The sequence below is a fragment of the Rhinolophus sinicus genome, chromosome 18 (assembly GCF_057876585.1).
Source record: "Rhinolophus sinicus isolate RSI-liver-muscle chromosome 18, RSI-T2T, whole genome shotgun sequence".
Lineage (NCBI taxonomy): Eukaryota > Metazoa > Chordata > Mammalia > Chiroptera > Rhinolophidae > Rhinolophus > Rhinolophus sinicus.
The window spans coordinates 29,656,914-29,675,763 of record NC_142518.1 but is presented as its reverse complement, the minus strand read 5'-3'; positions in this window follow the sequence as shown (position 1 = coordinate 29,675,763).

Sequence of the window (18,850 nt, the reverse complement as noted above, 5' to 3'; positions counted from 1 at the left end):
CTCTCCAGTTCCCTCCTGGCTCCGTATCTCAGACAAGCCCACAAACTGTCCTTCCAATGCTACTGTGCTGCTTCACATCAAACTCAATTATTCTCTCACTTTGGAAGATAAATACAAGAACACAATGCTTGGGGGAAATTCCATCTAAATAAGTCACACAGACAAGCTGTTTCTGGACAGGAAAGCTAAAGCTAAGGTAAATGGCAGAAAGAGTATAACTCTGTGACAGTCGTGGTCTGCTATTGGTTTGTTGTGCCTGTTGAGGAAAGTCTTTATCCCACTTACCTTAAAGCTTGCCAATCCTTATCTGTCAGCCCTGTGGTGATGATGGGTGTGGATGGTTTTGAGATATCCTTTACAGGTGTAAGGTTCTTGGTAAATGTTTAATAAAAAGTCCTTATAGGGCTAGGTTATGATATATTTATTTATAAACTCTATCATAACAAATACACTGAGACATTCACTAAATGTCAAATATGTATCAAGGGTCTGACTTGGCTCGAGGCAAGTTTTGAAACTGAGCTGGTAGGCAATTGCCCTTCCCTATCTATCAGTTCTGACAGAAAAGGCACTTGAAGATGGAGGAAGAGTTGGGCCAAGAAACCAGCACTTTTAACCATGTAGCACATTGATGGCCCCACAAGATGGCTCCTCTTGAAATCCCCAACCCAAGTCTGGACAGTACACTAGACAGACTGGCCTCTTCCAAGAGACTTTATAGAACATTTGAGGGGGGCAAAAAGGAACCAAGCCCAGAACACACCAAAACCACAGCCCACTTTGGATCACATAGGGTAGGCTTCTTATCTTAAGCCCTGATCCATTCTCCTCTTGTTGACCAATCTGCTTCCTCAGGGATGCTAATCTGACCAGCTCCCTGCCCCACTCTCACATAGCAAGCAAATGGCAGGCGAGGAGTTGGATTTAAGGTGATTCTTCCCACCCACCAACCCATATATTTTCCAGGACATTATTTTGCCTTCTTGTAAAATTACAACAGACTCAAATTTTCTACATCGTGCTACATGTTAGACAGAGAGTGCAAGAAGGAGGAAGGAAAAGTGCTGGTCCCAGTTTCTAGTAGGAGAGATCAAATTCTTCCTCTAAGTGATAGGCCTGGTGGTGGTAATTTGAACAGGTAACAGCCACCCGCTATGTTCAAGAATTGCTTGATCTCCATTAGAAATCTGACACTCAAACATAATTTTACAATGACATATGTTTAACAATCATACAATAAGAAAGACACCCATAGAGCAAAGTTGGGAGGGATACTTTGTTACAAGTAGATTTGCATGTACTACAGGTCCTGTAAATTTTTTATGGCAAGCATCGCACTCTCTAACTTCATGTTTGTTTTAGTTGTGCTCTTAAGGTTTAAAAAAACAACAAAATAATCAACAGTCATGGATTCTTCTGCAGCATGAGTGAGTTCAGAGGCAGTTCAAAGTTGTAAGAAAAATTATTCTGTAAGAGGATGATAATTGGGGAAAGACATTGGTTTCCCTATAGATCAAGACATCTGACTATAAGGAAGAGAGGAAGAGATTTTGAGATGCTAGTTATGGTAATGAGTGATGAAGAAACCAGGAAGTGTACAAGATGAGCAAAGAGAGATGGGATGCTAAAATGAAAAAAAAGGGAAGTAAATTTAAAATATTGATGTGATGTCAACACACATACATCAGAACAGCTAAAATGGAAGAGAAAGACAATAACAAGTGTCGGAGGGGAGCAACCAAAACTCTCAGACACTGCAGATGGTAGGGGAAATTGGTCAAATTCCTTTGGCATACTGTTTGCCAGTATCTATGAGAGCTGACCATATGCCTAACTTGTGACCCAGTGATTCCACTCTCACATATATACCAACAGAAATGTACACACATTAATATATATACTTAAATAGCCATAGTAACACTATTCATACTGGCACAGAACAGGAAACTAACCAAATCCCATCAACAGTAGAATGGATGGTATACAAGTTCTGACAATTACATTCACGAACTCATCCTAGAAAAGGTGCTACATACTTCATGCTGAATATCACTACAGTCACCTTCGAAGTACTCCCCTTGGGAATCTATGTACCAATGCCAGCACCTAGTCCACCCTTCAAAGCAATTTTGGAACTCTTTCTGGAATGGCCATCAGAGCTGTCGTCGTATTACGCTTGATGTCCTGAATGTCATCAAAATGTCTTCCTTTCAATATTTCCTTTATCTTTGGGTACAGAAAGAAGTCATTGGGGGTCAGATCAGGTGAGTAGGGAGGGTGTTCCAATAGTTACTTGTTTGCTGGCTAAAAACTCCCTCACAGCAGTGCCATGTGAGCTGGTGCATTGTCGTGAGGCAAGAGCCATGAATTGTTGGTGAAAAGTTCAGGTCCTTTGTGTCTAACTTTTTCATGCAGAGTTTTCAGCACTTCCAAATAGTAAACTTGGTTCACTGTTTGTTCATTTGGTACAAATTCATAATGAATAATCCCTCTGATATCAAAAAAGTTAGCAACATCGTTTTGACTCTTGATTTGGACTGATAGAAATTTTTTGATCGTGGAGAATTGGCTGACTTCCATTGTGCCCTTTGACACTTTGTTTTAGGATTGTATTTGTACACCCATGTTTCATCACCAGTGATAACACGGCCCAAAACATCGTCTTGCGTCTCCAAAAGGTCTTGGCAAACTTCGACTTTCCTTTGCTTTTGTTCATCAGTGAGCTCCTTTGGGACCATTTTTGCACACACCTTTCTCATGACAAGATATTCAGTTAAGATTTTCCTGTTTCTCTATTGATGTTTACTTGATCTGCTATGCTGCCCACAGTCAGCCAATGATTTTGATGCACAATTTGATGAATTTTTGCAATGTTTTCATCAGTTCTGCTCATTATTGGCCGCCCTGACCTCTGTTCATCAGTGATGTATTCTGTCCCATCAGAAAAACATTTAATCCACTTATCCACTGCCATTTTCTTCATGGCATTATCCCTATAAACTTGGACTAAAACACATTCCTGATTTCACTTCCACTTTGCCAAGTTTAACAAGAAATTCAATGTTTGTTCATTGCTCTAATTCAAGCTCAGACATTCTGGCGACAGCACACAAAAACACACAACAATAATGAATGCCACTCAGCCAGACACTGCCACACATCGACATGAACACAGCTGTGAGACACCGATATACCAAGGTTATGAAATCTTACTAAACTGTACCATGCTGCCAACGTAAGTGCACGGTGGCGAGTTCGCGAACTTAATTGTCAGACCTCATAATCACAGCATGGGATACTTTACAGCAATGAGATTGAACAAACTACAACTACATATTACAATACTAAGGAAACTCATAAACATTGCACTGAGTGAAAGAAACTAGCCACAAAAGTGGTCATATTGTATGATTTGATTTTCCATTTGAATGGTATTATGAATTGAATTGTGTCCCCCAAAAAGACATGTTGAAGTTTTAACCCCTAATACCTCAGAATGTGGTCTTATTTGAAAATAGGGTGGTTGCAAATGTAAGCACCTTAGCTAAGATGAGGTCATTCGGGAATAGGGTAAACCCTTATTTCAAGATGAGTGGTGTCCTTATAAGAGAAGTGACACAGAGACAGACACACGAAGGGAGAATGCCATGTGACAACAGAGGCAGAGATTGGAGTGATACAGCTATAAGACAAGGGACATCAAGAATTGCCAGTCAATACTAAAAGTTAGGAAGAGACAAGGATGGATCCTCTCCTACAGGTTTCAGAAGGAGCATGATCCTGTCAACACCTTGATTTTAGACTTCTAGCCTCCAGAACCGTGAGACAGTAAGTTTCTATTGTGTTAATCCACCTGGTTTGTGGGACCTTGTTACAGTAACTCTGTAAAATTAATACAGTTGGCAAAACCAATCCATGTTGTTAAAAGAAATAAGGATATAGTTACCTTTGGCGGCAGGGATGATGTCTGGAAAAGAGTATGGGGGAAATTTGTGCACTTTTCTATATGTATGTTATATTTTAATGAAAAGTACACACACACACACACACACACACACACGCACACACACACACATACAGATTTCCTGGTTATATAATGGGTAGGGCCAGATTCCCTGAGAAGTGGATCTGCATGCAGCAGGCAGAAATACATGTCAAGTGTATTCAGAAATAATACTGGAAACCTACTATGTCCCAAGCACTATGCTAAGCAATATAGTGACTGGCTAACTTCTCCCAGGAACCTGCTCTAGTCTAACCTGGAGTACCTCTGTTCTTCTTTAGGAAGGCCCCATGATTTTTGGATACATCTGCTTTCATAGACACTCATCTATCAGTGATCTCTTCTCTAGCCAGTGGGACAGAGTTGTGGTGATTGTGCAGGCTCTGGGCTCAGCCTACTTGGGTTCAAATCCTGCCTTGACCACTTTCTAGCTTATGATCTTAAATAAACTACTTAGCCTTTCTGTGTCTTAGTTTCCTCATCCATAAAATGGGGACAATAATACTGCCTATGCCTCAGAAGATGTTTGCAAAGAGTAAATCAGTTGATACATGTAAAGAACCTCATTCAATAAATGTTGGCTGTTGTGGTATTGAAACTCTCTTACTGTTTCTTTAACATAGTATGGCAGATATCCCCACTGTTCAACAATGTCCAGCTCCTCTCTACTTCCAGGAATATGGAGATTTTACCTCCTGTTCCTTATTTCTATTTTATTGAGGAACAATTTACATATAATAAAATGCACTGTTACTGTTATTGGCTGAATTGTGTCTCCCCTCCAAATTCATATGTTGAAGCCCTAACCCCCAGTATCTCAGAAGGTGACTATATTTGGAGATAGGGCCTTTTAAAGATAATGAAGTTAAAATGGAGATGTTATCCATTGGAATCCAATATCATGATGTCCTTATAAGGAGAGTAGATTCGGACATACACAATAATAGAGGGATGACCAGGTGAGGACACAGTGAGAAGGCAAGCAGTTGCAAGACACAGAGAGAGGCCTCAGAAGAAACCAAACCTGCCAGCACCTTGATCGCAGACTTCCAACTTCCAGAACGATGAGACAATAAATTTTTGTTGTTTAAGCTACCCAGTCTGTGGCATTTTTTATGGCAGTCCTAGCAAACTGTGTGTTTAGTATGTGTTCAGTTTGATAAGTTTTGTCAAGATCTAGAATATTTCCATAACCCCAGCAAGATTTCTCATCCTCTTTTCCAGTCAATTTCCCCATTCTCATAAACTGCCACTTTCTGACTTCCATCACCGTAGAGTAGTCTTGCTGGTTCTGGAACTTCATAAAAATGGAATCATACAGTACGTACGTTTTTGTGCCTGACTTCTTTTACATAACAAAGTGTTTTTGAGACTCAGTCATGTTGTTGCATGCATCATTAGTTTGTTCTCTTTTATTGTTGAATGTATTCCATTGTACAAATATACCACAATTTGTTAACCCATTTGCCTATTGATGGATGTTTGAGTTGTTTCTTATTTGTGACTATCACAAATAAACCTATGAACATTTGTGTACAAGTGTTATTGTGGACCTATATTTTCATTTCTGTTGAGTAAATACCTGGGAATGGAATTTCTGGGTTATAGGATTAAAGGTATGATTATTAGAAACTTCCAGTTTTCCGAAGTGGTTGTACCATTTGACATTCACACCAGCAATGTATGAATTTCGATTGCTTGATATCCTCATAAACATTTGGGGTGGTCAGTCTTTTTTTATTTTAGCCATTCTAATAGATGTGAAATCTTTGTTTTGATTTGTTTGTGTTTTCTGAGCATAAGCTGGATGAAAACCCACTAAAGAGGCAAGGCTGCTAGTATACATACCAGTCAATGTATGTAAAACCAAACAAATAACAACAAGGACTGCTGTCATCTCTGTTTTATCCACGTACAGAATACATTGGTGAATCATGCCTGGGGCTCATCAGTCCTCATGGGAAATGCCTGCAGGGGTCAAGCCCCACCAGCAGAGCCAGACCAGTAAAGATCTGAGGAGGACACTGCCTAGGGCTTTGTAGCCACAAGTCTGAGAACGTGAGTGATTTGAAATTGCAGAGACAAATATCAATCCATATCAATCAATATTTATTGCTGAGTAAATACCTACAGTATGCAAGGTGTTCCCAGGGGATCCAGGAGGGGAGTAGACTGAGACTCTGAAAGATTTACTCTTCTTTATTTTGCATTATCTGTGCCTCCAGCCCCTTCCATTAGCATGAATAATTAACAGCTGACAGAGCTATCAGCCACAATAAGAGCATGCTTTGGATTCAGGGTTTATCACGTGCCAAGGAAGAGAAAAGGCTCAGGGGGCTGAAAGTGATGATGAGGGTGGTGATGGGTGGTGAAGAGGAGGAAGATGAAGCATATTAAATACAAATGCCGCAATGTCCCTTATTTTCTGTTTATCTTACAAAATTACCTTTAAATGCCTATATAATACATGAGTGCTAATTAGAAGTATATAGACAAAACCACCCTTTCCTGGTCCTACTCCCCTAACCCAGGGAGTAGTTGGAGTTGACAGTTGAAGTGTGTTCTTTCAGACCTAGAAAAGTCTTTACATGTGTAAATGAACATATGTAGATTTCCTTCTTTTATATATCAATGAGTTTCTATCGTACATATTATCCAGAGCTTGCTTTTATTTCATGATAGTATATCTTGAACATCTTTCCCTGTCACCACATACCAAGGACTCCATTGTATAGACACATCATAATTTATTTATTTAACCACTTCTATATGGATGGGCATTTAGATCAATTGCATTTTTCACCATATATATACCGGGATGCCAAAAAAATGTATACACATTTTAAGAGATGTTATCTGTGTATTACTTTTCAAAGTTAAATTGAATTATGGTAGCAATGTGTAGTATGACGTTCGCTCAAAAGATGGCGTTAATTAAATGAATACTAGCGTCACCATGTGACTGGCAGGACAGTCAAAGAAAATGGCAGAAGCACGGTTGTCGTTTGAGGAGCACAAGACCATTTTGAAGTGGTATTGGAAATTTGAGAACGTTGTGGAAGTACAACAGTGGAGGTGTGAGTCTGCAACAGAACCTCCAACTTAATACCCCTTGATTTCTACCTATGGGGACCTTAAAGGATGTGGCGTACTGTAGAAAACTGGCTACACTGGCAGTACTTTGGGAAGAAATTGAAATGGCATTAGCAGTGATACAAGTGGACACTTTGGTCAACGTTGCTCAAGCAGTAGTTCACAGTAATCAGAAGTGTCTGGACACTGATGGTAACCACTTTGAGCACCTCTTGTAATTGCAGAAGTCAAACGTGACTTGTATTCATCTTTTATTATTGGTATACATTGAGTATTACAATTTTAATACAGTTTTCCTTTCTTAAAATGTGTATACATTATTTGGCACCCTCTGTATGTGTGTATACACGCGCACACACACACACACACACACACACACACGTGCAAATATACCTATGGGATAGGGGTTCTAGAGGCTGGCTTGGAAGAGGGCTTGCTGGACCAAAAACTATGACCATTTTAAATGTTGCTAGAAACTACCAAATTGCCCTCCAAAATGTCTTTGTCAACTAAAACTCCCACCGAGAATGTACAACAGTGCTAATTTCCCCCACTCTCTCCAATACTAGACATTATCAATCCTTTTAATGTTTGCCAACTTGGTAGATAAAAAATGATCTCTCATTTCCATTTATATTTGCATAATTCTGATTTCTAGAGAGGCTGAATATCTCATCATATTTCTCTATCCCCCATCAAATCTGTAGATAGGAAAACGGATTGTACTGTAGTATTTTTTTAACAGAAGGAAGCAGGTAAGTGAGAAATGTCCCTCCTGGCCCAGTCATCTGGTTCTTGGTTCGTGGTGCTGAAATCCAGCCAGAATGAAGTTCCTCAAACCTCTGGCAGTGACTTGGGAAAGTGGATTTGTTCAGCTGTGTTCAGACCCAAGTAATTAGCTGATCGTTTGGGCATTTAGTTGAAACACCCTGCCAAGATGCCGTTTGCTCTAAACTCCCAACAAACAAAGGATGCTCTTTGGTCCAGCTTCTTTTTTTCTGAGTACTTCCTCAGTCCTTGAAGGAACTCCCTCTTCTGGAAGGGTTAAACTCTGGGAGGGCTCGCTAATGGTGACAAAGATGGATGATGACCATCAACTCAATCACTGACTCAAAAACCAGGTCCCAAGGGCTGTACAGAAAACACTTGGGAAAATGGAAAAAAAAATTATTTAGAACTGTCTCAACTCTAAACTGTAATCCCACTGCCACTATTCCGATCCAGGCACCCACCCCTCTTGTTGGTCTCTACTCCCCCATCTTTCATCCTTCTGCAATGAAAGGGACCTTTCCAAACCTCCAGTCTAATCATGGCACTCCAATAATAGTAATTGCATGTCAAAATTGGGCACTTATGCTGCACCTGGCACTGTGCTTAGCATTTTACTAGCATTTTCGTCTAATTTAAATCCATCACTTAAAAACTTCAAACACTGCCCTTTTGCTCACACATTCCCAACATGCTTCCACCTCAGAGCTTTGCTATTCTGTCTGTCTGGAATATTTTTCCACACACCCAATACACGGCTTACTCCCTCACTTCATTCAGGCTTCTCATCAAATACCACTCCTCAGAGAGGCTTGTTCTGATGACCTTACCTAAAATAGCACTCCCTGTCACTCTCTGTCCCCTCTCCTGTTTCATTTTCTTCATGGCACTTTTCACTACGTGATATTTCATTCTGCACTTGTTTGTCCATTGCTGTCTCCCACATTTGACTACAAGATCACTGAAAGCAGGGACTTTGTTCATGGCTGAAGCCCCTATGGCTAGAATAATGCCTGGCATGTGGTTGGTGCACAATAACTCTTTGCTGAGGGTCTGCATTTTGAAAGCAATTTGGCAATACCTTATCGAATAAAGTATATGTAGATGACCTATGACCAAACAATCCCAACGAGAAAAATTCATGCACAGGTCTGTTAGAGGACATATATGAGGATGTTCTTTATGGAAAGAGGGAGTTATAAGCAACCTAGGTGTCCATTATGAAGGGAGATAATGAAAAACACGAGGTGTGTGCACGCCATAGAACACTATGCTGCAATCAGAAGAAAATACTAAATGCTCTTGTAGCAACATGCATAGATCTTTCAAAAGAGTGTTGAGTGAACGATGCAAGACAGGGAGTGACACTTATAACACAGTACCTTTTATGTAAATTAAAAACACACACACATAAAACAAACACTATGTACTATACAAACACAAAAGAATATTGAAAGATACCGCTTACACCTTCAACAAGCTGCCTCTGGAGGAAGCGAATGGAACTGGGGGACGGAAGATTGAAAGGAGAACAGAAAGAAAGCAAAAGGGAGAACTTTGAGGGACCGATGAAAATAGGGTTTGCAAACAGCTATGGCTAATGGAGCCCTCTTGATCTCAGGTTAAAAAGGAGGAAAAAATAAAATAAAATGTTCTTTCTGTTTTCTCCATCGAACTTGTTCCCACTTATCTTTCAAGCTTATATCCAACATCATCTTTGTTTTGAGGCTTTCTTTGACCCTTCCCCCATAGAATTAATTTCTGCTTTATTAACATACCCATAGCATTTTCATGATACTTTTATTTTAGCATTTATAACCTCATATAATAGCTGTTTGCTTACACATCTGCCTTCTCCATTAGGAGAAAACAGATGTGACTTTATTAAATTTTGTACCTCTGGCACCTAGAATTGGTGATGAAAAAAGATTAATGGTGAGTTTAAGCAGACATCTTGTAGGGTCTTAAGAATTTCTCTAGTCTGATCTTAATATATGAATTTAGTGGCTTCAGAATCAGCCAGTGTCTAATTGGGTGGAATGGTGTTTCTAAATCTGAAATTGGATTCCAAAAACAGCCATTTTGTTTATCATTTGTGGACAAGAAATGAGTATGGTGCATCCAGTGTGACCTGAGGCACCTTCTAGACTAGCAGCTCCATCTCCAAATAGAATGGAAAAGTGAAGTGGAGTTGGACCAGGCTGCAGTTGCACCCACTGGACTGGAGCGATTCTGGGGGTGTTGATTCAGCTGTAGGTGCTGCTAAAGGAGCTTTATCCTGGAAGTTGAGTCTGGCATCAGAAGTCACAGCCACTTCTGGTCTCTATCCAGAAAAATATCCAATAATTGAGACTAGATAGCTGAGACAGAGCATGGGGCCCATGAACCCATGGTGAATTGGGCATGAAAGTCTGAGAAAACAGGATATGATGGCAGAAGCCCAGCCACCGAGAGCAGTGTCCTGTCACTGGCAGGACTTTAGTTCTTGGTAGGGGTCACGGTATTGATCTTCATACTCATGCACTAGGCAGAGACTAGTGCAACCACTGACCCCTGCCCAAGTACCTACCACAGTGCAGACATTGTGCTGAATGCACAAAGGGAATAGGGGCCGTAGAAGCAACTGAAGCACTGGAACTGGGGCTCAGGGGAGTGGAGCTGGGAGTGGGGGAAAAGAGGAGAGTCAGGCTTGGGACTGGGGACACATGTGATCAGAATTTTAGTTGCAGGGAAGTTGATGCTAAAATCCCAGGCTCTATAGCTGGAGTTATTACAAGGACTGGGGTTAGCCATGAGAATCGGAAAAGCAGATGACTCCAAATATCTGGAGCAGGAGGGCTGCTGGGCCAGAGGTTGGGCAGACCTACCAGGCGTAGTTCTTTTCTGCTGTGAATCCAACTTGCCTTATGACTTTCGGTGCATTTCCCTATTTCCAACATTTACATTTTCTCATAAGCAGAAATTTTTAAAAAGTCAACATTTGCAAAGCATTTGCTAGATGTTCTTAGAATATTCCAGATTTTATAAATTAATCCTTGTACTAGTCCTTTTAGGTGATATTATGAGAGTAAAACTGGGACACAGAGAGGTTAAGTGACTTACGTGGGTAACAAATCTGTCATTGAAAGTCAGGCAGTTCAGTCCCAGAATATGTGTGTGCACAGTTTTACACACACACACACACACACACACACACACACACACACACACACAGTTTTAATCAGTGCTTCACCGCCGTGTTAAAATGTGTGTCAGGACAGTCTGGGGAATATAATCAATAATGTTGTAATGATTTTGTAGGGTATCCGATGGACACTTATCTTATTAGGGAGACGACTTCACGGATAGCATAGGTGCCTGACCTCTGCACTGTACACCTGAAGCTGAAGCTGAATAATAATGAATGTCAACTACAAGTTTATATATGTGTATATATATATATGTAGTCACAGGAAGTGGAGCACAGCATAAGGAATAGAGACAGTGGAAATGTAAGGACTGTATGCGATGTCAGAGGGATAGTAGATTGGGGGAAGGGGCTTATCACTTCGTGAGGGGTGTAAATGTGTAACTATTACATTGTTTTGTACACCTGAAACTAACAGTAAAGAAGAAGGAGGAGGAGGAGGAGGAGGAGGAGGAGGAGACGACGACAATGTGTGTCAGGAATGAGAAGTTAGGAAGGACCAAAATCTCCACTGTCACTTCACAAGGATGTCATGACATTTGAGAAACATCTACCAAGAGCCAAGTGATCCACTTTCTTTGGCCACTGACTCTCCTCCAGGTAAAAGACAGAGCTGACTAGAAATCAGATCTGACAGCTGTGGTTGGAGGCTTTGGCTTCTGTTGTCAGAGACATAGGTGACCTCAGACAGGGCACGCCTGTGATGACTGCGTCTTCAATAGGGCAAGGCAGGGCTCCTCCCCCCAACCCCCTGCCCTTAGCCTTTCTCTGGGAGGATCATGAATGATACTATCTAAACAACCTTCAGCACAGGCGACACCCTTGGTGCTGCAAATTCCACATTGCATTGAACCAGAAGCCAGTGATTCCTGGGCCCATGCTCTGAGAGCCAGTGGTTGGTGGAAAGTCAGTTCTGTGACTTTTCAGAGAGGAGGCAGCAGGTGCCCAGAACACAGGAAGATCCGAGCCAGGCGTGCCAGAGGCTGTGGGTACCCACCCATGTCCTCCTCCTCACTGCATCAGTGCATGCTGGCACAACTTGCAACCGCCACCACCTGCATCCTTTTCCCTGTCCTACTCTGCACACCTGAATAATAGACCCAGAACGCTGGGGAGTAATGCCCCTGGGAGTAGTCCTTAACTAATGGGGAGCTAGTCAGGAACTTCCTCACCCTGCAGTGGGGACAATTCTGAGCTGTGTGCTGTGCACTGTTTCCCAGAAGTCCCCAGTGGGAGTAGCTCCTGTTGCCCAAGTGCTAACTTGTTTGATAACACACTCTTTATTCACTTCCTTCTTTCTCTTCCATGCCTGTCATCCTCATACCCCTTCCTAGCTTCCTTGCACCTCCCAAATAGACAACTTGCACTCAATTCATTGTCTCGGGGTCTGCTTCTGGGGAACCCAAATGAAGATACCAAACAGACGCTTGCTGGCAAATTATATCCTGAGAAACATTCTTCACTATACAACCTCCTGGTTCTGGGAGGGAAGCCTGTTTTAAAGTTCTCTAAAGATAGATAGAATGTAGAAGTAAGACAAGCTTAGAGAAGCCTGGTAAGGGACTTTTAAAATCTGACTGAAGGCAGGCCTAAGACACTCTGAATTCCGCATGCCTCCAGTACCTCCCAGGCAAAGGTGACCCTGTCTCTTTTATATGAGGGTTCTTCTTGGTGCTCCAGTCTTCTTTTGCCACATCCAAATGGAAATTACTTTTCTGCTCCAGTTAGCAACAGTTTCTGCTTTCCAGGTGAATAAACATAATCCTCTGCAGGGGTAAAGGAAGCATCTGAGTTGATTCCCACAGTTGGTGCTGGTTGCCCTCACATTTACCCAGGGCACCCGCTCCTAGCAAGCCAGTCCCATATCCTTTGGTCTAATAAAGCCCCAAATCTGCCCATAGCAGTAGTCCTACCATTATTCTTACCTCTGCAGGGCCCACGTTGCCATTAAGAAATATAGAAAAGCTCAACAAATATAACATTTTTCTAGGGTAATGCTTTCTAGCCTTTTTCACATCATGGCACCCAAAGATAATTTATACTACAATTGTCCCTTGAATAATATACATGGATTAGAGGTGCCAACATCCCATGCCATTGAAAATTCATGTATAACTTTTGACTCCCCCAAAACTTAACTGTTAATACCACGCGGTTGACTGGAAGCCTTACCGATAAATAGTCTATTAAAATATTTTGTGTGTTATATGTATTATATACTGAATTCTTATAATAAAGTAAGCTAGAAAAAAGAAAATGTTATTAAGAAAATCATAAGAAAGAAAAATACATTTATTGTATTTATTGAAGAAACCTGCCTATATGTTGACCTGTGCAGTTCAAACCCTTGTTGTTCAAGGATCAACTGTATTGTTTGAAACACTGGGGCAGATGGAGGAGAATGCTCTTGGCCAGGGGCAATTGACAGGGGATATCTTATGCCTCAGGCCCCAGGCAGCCTGCCTGAGGGCTGTGAGTATCAGTAAGGTCCCAGCTATCTATAGCCCATTTGTGGCACGCCAGGGGTATTAATAGTGAATTAACAACTATTTTAATGTTATTCCTTAGAAAGTCACAGCGTGGGGCAAAAGTATAGGTGGTTCTTCTCAGAAGCCACAGATTCCCTGTAGATCCCAGTTCTACTACTTACTAAGGTCTCTTTAAGAATAACTGATTTAAAAAAAAAAGCTTGATTGAGGGATAATTTACATAGCATAAATTCACTCGTTTTATGTAAACAATTCAATGAATTTTAGTATATTTACAGAGTTGTGCAACCAACATAATCTAATTTTAGAATATATCTATCTCCCCCAAGAGAACTCAATTTTAACCCACTCTGTTTGTGAAGTATCTCATCCACCAACAAATTACCATCTTTAGCTGCTCCCTGCCCAGAAGGGAAGTGCACAGAGCGGGACTCTCGGGTGAATATGAGCGTGCCTGCTTCTTTCAAACTGAAATCTTTGCCAGGTGTTGCCACCAACAAGTGAGAGCCTCAAAGAGCCAATGCTAAGATGTGGTCTGCAGAAAAATGTGTGTGTGGGGGGACGAGGGGGGAGTCTTTATCATTTGTGGCAATAAAGCTGCATTATTCATTACCTATTTATTGAGCACCTGTTATGTGCCAGGGTCTGTGCTAGAACTAGAAACTCGAGGCCAACGTGGAGTTTATGCCAAGGAAAGATTCCTGGATCCTATTGCAAATCAAGTTGGACTTCCCCCTCACCTCTTCACCAGCCATGCTTGTGTGTGTTTGATGCCCAGTGTAAGTGCACGCAAGGACTCTGGTTTCACCCATATTCCTACCGCCTGGAATTGGCTATTATTCATATTTGTTATATTGTCTTTATGGTTTTTAAAAAATAAAATAAACAGCACACCAGAAACTAATATAACATTTTATGCCAGCCATACTTCGATAAAGTTTTAAAAGGAAAAAAAAAATTATAGATTGATAAGGTCCCATTCTCTTTCCTACCTTTCAATGAAAATCATGAATTTATTACATATGATTCCAGTGTATTTTTTGCATCTATAATGTATGCTGTCAGTACTCCATCCATATCTTCCAGGGTGATTTTGTTTGTTTGTTTGTTTGTTTACCAGTTCTATGTGCCCCTTACTGGCTTCTGTGGGCTTCTGCTTATAACAGCCCACAATAAAGACTCTTTGGAGATTACCCACAGCTTCCTGGAACCATTTTGCCTGTAGTCACAGAGTCAGACATGCATGGCATTTGTATCCTGTAAGGGGCCCTTTAGCCAATGACTGTGTGGGAGAATGAAAGCCCAGAGCTCCCTTTCTGGGCCAGCTGAGGCTAAGGGTCTTGGCCTGAAATCACCCTTGCTTGGCTTCTATCCTTCCTTTATCCTGCTCCCCTCCCACCTCACTGGCTTCTGGGAGATGGGGTAAGGGAGTGTTTCCTTCACAAATCACTACAACACTTTGAGAGCACAGCGACTTAGAACAACCTCAGTTCACACATGTGCACCTCTCTTTCTGCAGAGGAGGGACATTATTTATAAGGTAGATACTTAGAGCAATTGTTGGCTCCTAAGGCATACAGTTTCCACTTTACTAGGTGCTCTCCAAAGTGCTTGTACCAATTCATAGTTCCACTAGCAGTTACTGAGAGTCCCTGTTTCCCCACATTCTTGAAAACCTGTAACATTGTCAGACTTAAAGTTTGGCCAATTTAGTGGCGGAGAAGTGGTACTCCATTGTTTTGCTTTGACTTTTTGACATAGGTTTATTGCCCCTTCAGTTTTCCTATTCTGTAAATAACCTGATGATACCATTTGCCCATTCTTCTGTTGGGTTGTTTTCTTTTTTTTAATTTTATTTGTAGGAATTCTAGTATATTCTAGGCGTCCTTGTTACAAAATTTGAAAACTCTGTATCATTTCAAAATATAAATACAACTTTAAAATAACATGTTTATTTAAAATTTAAATAATGCAAAAGAAGAGAAATTAGAAAGTAAAAATTGTTTTTAATAATCTCCACTATGGCTTCAATCTTCAACGCCTACCAATGACAGTAAAAATAACCACTGTTAACAGATAAGCATGTATCCTTCCAGAACGTACAATGCATACATAAACATCCATAAATAGATTTGCATGAATTAATTCACTAAATATTATTAAGCATCTGTCATAAATCAAGCATAAATGTTGGCAAAAATATGAATTATTAAAAATATACAGAATATTAAAAAAACTCTCCCTAACTAGCTTTTATCAATACCTAGTTTACTGTGGATATCTTTTTATGTTGAAACACATAAATCTCCCCAACCCAGCATAATGTTCCATTGGAAAGCTCATTATATTTTATTAAACCAATCTTCCACCAACAGAACTTTTGGCTATATCCACTTTTTGTGTTTTATAAAGACCCCTTCCATGAACCTCCTTGGACATACATCTTTTTGCAGTTGCCTGATTCTTTCTTTAGGGTAAATTTTTACAAGAAGTGCCCGCTTAAAATTTTGATATGGATTGCCTTCCAGAAAGCTTGTACCAATTTGCACCCTCACTAACAGTGTATAACTGTGCATTTCCTCACACTATCAAGGTATTCTTTAAAATAAAATGCTTGATAACTATTTCCAGAACCCAAAATATAGCCCAGATAAGTTTCTTTTCTCTAGAGATTTTGAAAAAGTAGACACAATCAAGTTTGATGAGTTTTAACAACTCTAGCTTAACAAGATATTTTAATCCTTTTATTAATTTTACTGAATCTTCTCTATGGAGTTATTTATCACAAAGTGAACTATGTTTGCAGGAAGATGTCTGACTGAAAAACCCAACCAAAGGCATTTAGTTTTTAAATATCAAAAAGACTTCTTCCTAAAGTATCTCACCCATGGTGTGTTCCCATGGTGACACACCCATGAGTGACAGTAAAGAACCCTGTCACTCATAATAAGGCTTCGTAGCCCACCTACATCTCCTGTTGTTCTTTTAGCTACACACATTTCTGCAGCATATAGAAATACAACACTGGCCTTGATGGGATCTCCTTCTTAGATGCATATTCTGAGTTTCACTTGTTTAATGAAATCAGGAGCTAGGCAGAAAAAGAAATCATAGGTGGAGGTAGAATGTGAATACCCATGTTTTCACACCACAGTTCAGGAGTCATTTAACATCTCCAATCCAAAGCATTGACTCATATTTACCCCACCTCTTGAGTTGAGTTTTAGAGAGGCTTTGCTTAACCAGCGGTCAGAAAAACTTTGGAAAACAAATCAACAACGTAAGAAGGTAAGGGTGCTAATTTCCTAATGTGGCAACAAATTATAACCCATAAAATTTTTCATTATCAAGATCTTTGTTTTAGACCACCCCCCCTTTCTGGAATCTCAGAAGGAATTAGCCATGTGGGAGATTCCTCTTTGCCTCTCTGTGTGGTTCTCCCATTACACATCCAGGTCTGCTTAACTAAAGATGCAACAAGGATAACAGGGTGAAGATAGATGAGAATATAGCTATTATATCATACAGTAGGGAAATGCTTGGGTAGTGCTGACATCCAAAGAGATCCTTGTTTATTTTGGCATATGTGTGTATTCTCAATTGATAGGTGTCTTAGAAGTAACTGCTGGGATTCATTGCAAGAAACAGAAACGCCTGTGTTATGAAAAAGAAGGAATTTAATACAGGGAATTGGGGACTTGTGATATCACTGGAAGGCTTGAATGTCGAGGCTGCTCACTCGCAGGTTGTGAAAGTATTCACAAGGAAGGTAGAAATACAGAAGGAAGATTTATTAAAGTAAGGGGAGAATTGGCTGGGCAGAGTCTGCTGGAGACTACAACCTTGAGTCTTTGCTTCATCTGAAGTTTTATATTTTCTAACCAGGATGTAAATTGCTTCAGCATGTAGTGAAATCTTCCAGTGTGTTCTGCTTTGCCTTTTGGGGTGGGGAAAGGTGAGGTTAAACTGGTTATCACAACCTTTGCATATGTTATGTAAATTTAAGTTGGAGCCAGGAATGGCTCCCATACAGATGCAAAAACCTCTCCCAAATCACCAGCCAGACATGCAAGGCTGAACTAAATAGAACCATTGAAACTGGTATGCATAGTAAATGTATAGTAAACAGAGTCATTAAGGAATGGCGGGAAGGAGGCAAAGAAAAGAAATAAATAAAAGCTTTCAAAAAGTCCCAAGCTAAATTGCACTTGTTAAATCAAATTATACCTGAGGTCCAAATCTCAAAATAGAAGATTTAGTACCACCATTACAATCCTCCCTGTTTTATCATTGAAGGAGTAATTTCTAAGCTGCACCCCCCGTGAATGATTCATGGGACAATAGAGTATTGACCTACCAGAGTAGCACTGCCTCTGAGTTCACCACCGGAATATGGAGTTCAAGAACAGAGCTTTATAATTGTGATCCAGGGATCAGGATCAAGAAGGGACCACCACCCCTGAACCCATTGTCACCAGTGCCTCTCAATACCCAGCAGCCTGGAGAATGGACCTGGGAACCTCACATCACACGTTTCTCCAAAAAAGATATGCAAATGGCTAAAAAGCATATGAAAAGATGCTCAAAATCACTAATCACTAGGGAAATGCAAATCAGAACAGCAATGAGATATCACCTCACACCCATTAAGATGGCCACTGGTGAAAAAAAACAACAGAAAATAACAAGTGTGAGTGAGGATTGGAATAATTGGAATCTTTGTGCACTTGTTAATAAAACTTTAAAATGGTGCAGGTGCTGTGGAAAACAGTATGACAGTTTCTCAAAAAATTAAAATTAGAATTACCGTGTGATCCAACAATCCCACTTCAGGGTATTACCCAAAATAATTTGAAATAAGATCTTCAAGAGCTATTTGCACACCCATGTTCATTGAAGCATTATTCACATAGCCAAGATATGGAAACAACCCAAGTGTTCATTGATGGATGAATAAAGACATTTTGAGGTAGATAGATGATAAATAGATCAATCGATCAATAGATAGATAGATATACAGATAGATAGATATAGATATAGATATAAATATAAATACAGATATATACATATATACACATACACTGGAATATTATTCATCTTTAAAAAACAAAGAAAGTCTTGTCATATGCTACAACATGGATGAACCTTGAGGAAATTCTGCCAACTGACATGTCAGTCACAAAAAGACAAATAGTGTATGATTCTACTTATATGAGGTATCTAAAGTAGTCAAACTCTTAGAAACAGAAATAAAATAAGTGCTGCCAAGGGCTGAGAGGAGGGAGAAAAGGGGAATTGTTGTTCAGTGTA